Here is a 6,034-nt window from a genome sequence, read left to right on the forward strand (position 1 = left end):
AAATGATACCGCACCCCCAAATTAAAAACACAGCAATGTCCCCATTGCTGAAAGATTGAAAGAAGTCATACGATGCTCTTAGGAAGTTTTGTAAAAAGTCAGTTTGAAAGAAAGCTAACAGACTACTAACTTCTAGAAATATTTTTGAGTTGACTGTCCTAAAATTAAGTTGACTCTAGTATATACAAAAAAATAAAAGCATGTGTTTCATCATTGAAATCATAATTGGCAAGGAGAAATAATGTAGTGACTTACTAAATTAATCAATGTTAAATAATTGTGCTGACTAAAGAGGATGCAATGATAAAATTTTTAGAGCTAAAATGTGATGCGATAGTGCAAAATTTGGATAAAACAAAGTCAAGGAGAGATACAACCCCAAATATGCTCTGTCGCCCTCATTATTTGTGATTGCATCCTTCCTTAAGACTAACTATTTTCTTTGATTGCAGTGGCGGAATAAAGTAGTTGTGTTTAACGTGTAGCTCCTCCGCAATTGTTCACCACGATTGTTGCAAAGAAAACATTGAGAGGGTTAAATAATGAAAAAAAAAAAGTTAACAAAATCGTTTACTATGATCGTTCAACACGATCGCATTCTCCCCCCCCCCCCCCCCCCCCTCTCTTTTTATAATAAAGACAAATATACGATAACAGTTAAAAGAAAGGTAACAAAAGTTCATGAATCATTGATAGAAAAAAAAGGATATTCCAAAAGGATTGCGTCCCTGATGAGTTTGAGTTGCATAGTAACACAGAGACTGCTTATTTCAATCTGGGCTTTTTACGTCTACGACGACTTTCTCTTCTTTTCTCGGTCTTCTGGGATCTTAATACCTTAATTGTCACAGCCCACCCCAGAACACCCTCCGACTGAGAAAGGGCGTGATTGACAGTAGTTATCAACCCTTTGGTCGATACTTACTGCCTAATAACTCTTGCGAAATTAACTCTGATACCAATGAATAAATTCAACAATCAACTGATTAAGTAGGCCCATCTTATATTACAACAATGTAACGTTTATACAATTCAAAGACTTAACAACAAAGTTTACAACAACAACTGTAAAACCCTCCGGAAGTGTAACAGTGGCATGTGGCAGACCTTGACCTTAGCAGCACCCTGGAACTCCTCACTTTCCGCTACCCGGGGGGGGGGGGTAAAATATAAAACATGGAAAACATGAGCTATAAAGCCCAGTGAGTGTGCCTTTAGATAAACAAATAATTTGTCAACAAAAATATATTTTTGGAAAAGTAATGCATAGTCAACAAGAACATTACCACAAGTTCATTATTATTTTCCAGCCCAACCGTTGGACAATCCCTAACTCGACCGCTGGTTAAAACAACCAACCCAGCTTGACCGCTGGTTATCACATAATATAAACATCCCAGTACTTTCACACGTATACTAAGACGACAACAATTCCCGTGGAACTTTCCCTGTACCTTATTATCCCGCCAATGTGCACATCGACTATTTTCCAGCTAGCTATACTTAGGTAACTTGACTAATATTTCCGTCGATCGAAGCCACATATTTTTCCCGCCAAGTACCTTTTCAAGCATGCTAACTATATTCCCGGGTACAATTCCAGTTTCCAACACAAACATACAAGCAATATCTTAACAAGCATAGTAATCAGCTATAAACACATATCCCTGATTATGCCAATTTAACATTATCCCCTATATATATTTACCTATATATAGAATTCATATCAACAATACAACACACAATAACCACTCACCTTGGTTGGTTAGGAACTTTCCTTTCTGAAGTTCATTATGTTTCCTTGGTTTCCCTTTTGAATCCTAAATTCCAGATTCAAATATCAGCTTAGATTACTCATAGTTCCAAACCTTATTTTAAGATACTTTCTTCTGAAAACATGTTCTAAAATGTCTCAGGAAGCTTACCATAGAATCTTAGCTCATAACTTCTCTTGGTTTGTCCGAAATCATCAAAAAATTAAGACTGGCCCAGCTTACCCGACAGCTCGACCCTTCTATCTTTTCCTTATTCTCCATCCCGATTCCTTTGAGATTCTTATCCAGAAGCCCCACCATGAAAACTAGACTCTTTTAGATTTCATATGGCTGTAGAATCATGTCAAACTCACGAGTATTCTGAGAGAACTCCTCGTTCCAAGTTGATGCTACTTTCCAGACTTCACTATCCAATGCGTCCTCTTTGAACTTCTATGTCCAACGCATGGATTTTGCTCTAACGCAAGGGTTTCCTCAACTTTCCCACTCTTCTTAAATGTATTTTGAGTTGTGATCTGAAGAATGAAGTCTTTGGTCCTATATAGGCGTCCAAGATTGCTCCATGGCCGACATCTCCTACTTGGCCGCATGACCAAGTGTCTCTTCCTTACACCATCAACGCAATCTTTGCATCAGCATAACCCAATGTGTCTTCTTCTCCTTTCACCAACGCATGACCCTTAACTTTGTATGTCTTCTTATGCTGCCACCTCTTTTACTTAAGGCTTAAGAATTCTTCCTAACAAGCCACATGTTCGGATGATATCCTCCATGAGTTCATCCTTCATATGCGTCCACAAACTCTTGGATGTTCAACGCATCACTTCCATTTTCCTTCCTTCAGTCGCATGCCATCACCAACAACCTTTCCAATGCATCAACACAACTTCTTCCAATGCATTGGTCCCTTCCAACGCATCAACACAACTTCTTCCAACGCTTTGGTCCCTTCCAACACATCAACACAACTTCTTCCAACGCATTGGTCCCTTCCAACGCATCAACACAACTTTCTATACTTAGCCAAATTTCCAAAATTTCCCTCCTTCCAACGCATCCCACACAACATTCTATACTTAGCCAAATTTTCAAATTTTCCCTCCTTCCAACGCATCCCACACAACATTCTATACTTAGCCAAATTTCCAATTTTTCCCTTTGCCCAAGTACTCTTTCCAAGATCTTGTGGCCAATGCATAGCAATGCCTAGTCCAACACTTAGTCAATTTTCAGGGATTTAAGCTTAACTCAAAGCTACTCACATAGCAATGCCTAGTCCAACACTTAGTCAATTTTCAGGGATTTAAGCTTAACTCAAAGCTACTCACATAGCAATGCCTAGTCCAACACTTAGTTAATTTTCAGGGATTTAAGCTTAACTCAAAGCTACTTACAAAGGAATGCCTAGTCCAACACTTAGTCAATTTTCAGGGATTTAAGCTTAACTCAAAGTTACTCAAAGAAAATCTATTCAACACTTAGAAATTTCCTTTTTCGTCAACATAGGATTTAACTTTCTCCTAGTTAATCCCTTAATCACCTGCTTAAGTAGAAAAAATGAAAATTCGGGTTTCACATTAATCTAGAGCTTTTTCCCGTTAACATTCATCACGATCTCCCCCTTATGATGGGTGCAACTTCGTCCGCTTTATAGTTCAGAATGATGAAGTCTGCCGGTAAGATGAATTTTTCAATTGAGATTGCGGCATCTTTCAACTCTCCCTCGGGATGTATTCGAGATCTGTCCACAAGTAGGAGAGTCTCCGTCGTGAGTGGAGTTTTCCCATATTCAATCGTTTGAAGATTGATAGCGGCATTACGTTTATACTCACCTCAAGATCGTATAGTGCTTGACCAATGTTGACCCCTCTAATTGAGCATGGTATCGTGAAGATTCCTGGGTCGCACATTTTTTGTGGGATCGTCGTATTTTGTGTTACTACCTCTGTAGCGTCATTTAGTTCTGAAGGGATGCGATGACCCCGTTGTTCACATCACTGTCTTTAATTCTTAATCTTTGATCGCTTTCTCTCCAGTCCTTGTGATTTTTTGAAATGCGATCAATTATATTTTTCACCTCATCGTAAGTTTTATCAAGTAGACCACTAGCTGCTATCGCATTGGCAGCCGTCTGCGATGCAGGGTTTAATCCTTGGTAGAAAATCTCCATCTATAAGCAGTCTGGTAAGCTGTTATGTGGGCAATCTCTTACCAGCCTCTTAAACCTCACCCAAGCGTCGCTGAGCGATTCGTCAATATCCTGTTCAAAATTGGTGATTAGCTTCCTCCTTCTGGCGTTCTCTGTCGGAGGGAAGTACTTCTTCATAAACTTCTCAACTACTTGTTCCCACGAAGTTATCTCTCTTGGTTCGAGAGAATAAGCCCATTTTCTTGCTTGATCGCATAAGGAAAATAGGAACAACGTTAGTCGAACCTCCTCGGTAGAGATATTTGGGAACAAAAAAGTGTTGCAGATTTCAATAGAACTCCGGAGATGGGCGTGTGAGTCCTCGCCACGCCTTTCACCAAACTGTCCGGCCGTTTGAATCATCTGCAACATAACCAGTTTCATTTCAAACCTTGATCCGTCAAGAGTAGGCCTCATGATTCTTGGGGAGAAATCATAGAGGTTGGGCAACGCATAGTCCCGAATGGGTCTATTGCGGTCATTCACCAGGAGGATGGGGTTGGTGCTGTCTCTTATACACATCTAGATGTGTATAAGAGACAGGGTCTATTGCGGTCATTCACCAGGAGGATGGGGTCAGCCATTATATTATTTGCGTTTGCGGCCCTCTCTTCCGGTTGTTCTGCCATTCTTGGAGTTCTGTATTGTTGTTGGCAGCTATCTCTCAATCTTGGTCGAAACGTTCTTTCAATCTCTGGGTCGTAATTCGCCAAAGATTGAAAGCTGCAAAGAAAATAAAAAATTACCATTAGCACAATTTACTGTTAGCACAATATATTGTCGAAGTCTCCGACAACGGCACCAAAAACTTGATGCGTTATTTTATGCGATGAAATAATGGTGTAGAATGCGATGGTGGAATATGCGTTGTGCATGCAAGTTTTCTCAATAAGACCCAAGTATAAATCCTACTGAGTTGCCTGGTAAGCCCAGGGTCGAACACAGGGACTAAGGAAGATAATATGCGATGGTAATTTTAGATCATTTTGCGATAACAAATAAATCAAGTGTTGGTTGGTTTGTTGTTTAAGGTATAAAATGTATGCGGTGGATTTGAGAAAAGAGTAATCATGCGACAGATACACTGAGTATGTGGAGGAACGGGTTGAGAAGGTTTTTAGTTAGCGTTTCCTGAGAATACGTTGAAGCTATTGGATCATGCTACACTCATGTGACAGTAGTTCATTTTCCAATGCAAATGCGATAGCTCCTAATTTTAAGACACATGCGATGAATGCGATAATGTCTATAGAGCTTTTTCCTAAGTCTCTACTTCTTGCCTATGCGATGACGAAAGATGCATACAAGGACAAAGCGACCGCATACAATCATATCCTATCTCTAGGATGCATGTGATGCGTTAATAGCAAACAAAACTTATTCCTAAGCTTCTATCTCTTGATTATGCGGTTCTAATCTAGCTCTCCCGAGCCTAGATTCTAATCTGACTTTTCCAAGCCTAGATTCTATCCTTAGACTACCCTCTCGAGTATTTCTAATGGACGAATGACGCATACATAATACAAGATAATTGCATAGCATGAAGATCTCAGGTTATGCTAGCTAAGTGCTTCTCAACCCATTCGACAGATTTAGCTACTCATGTGTAATGTACAGAGAGTGAACAAATATAAAGATGCAATTTCCATTTTTATAAATAGATTTAGACTACAAAATGACAATGGAAAATAAGGGTAGAGAGCCCGGTAGCAATATCTTGCTTTCCAAGACTTTTACACTATTAACTCTATTCTCCTCAAAAGATGTTCCTGCTTCTGCAGGAGTTGGTCCTCTCTCTGATCTTGACGCTTTCGGAACTCTTCCAAGTTCACCAGAACGATCTCTCGGTATAATCTCCCTTCACTCACTTCAGCCTTCTAAGTAAAAGAAAAATTATGAACAAGGCTAACTTCTATCTATATAGTGAATTCTGTAAACTGAGCGAACTCCTTCAGTGAAGGTGGCCTTCGGTATTTATAGAGCTTCAGGATGAAAAGCTTCTTCTCTCTTATTATTGCACTGATAGGATGGCATTAACTTTTTGTTCCATCATGATTTATTAAGCTTTCAC

The sequence above is a fragment of the Benincasa hispida genome, unplaced genomic scaffold (assembly GCF_009727055.1).
Source record: "Benincasa hispida cultivar B227 unplaced genomic scaffold, ASM972705v1 Contig159, whole genome shotgun sequence".
NCBI lineage: Eukaryota > Viridiplantae > Streptophyta > Magnoliopsida > Cucurbitales > Cucurbitaceae > Benincasa > Benincasa hispida.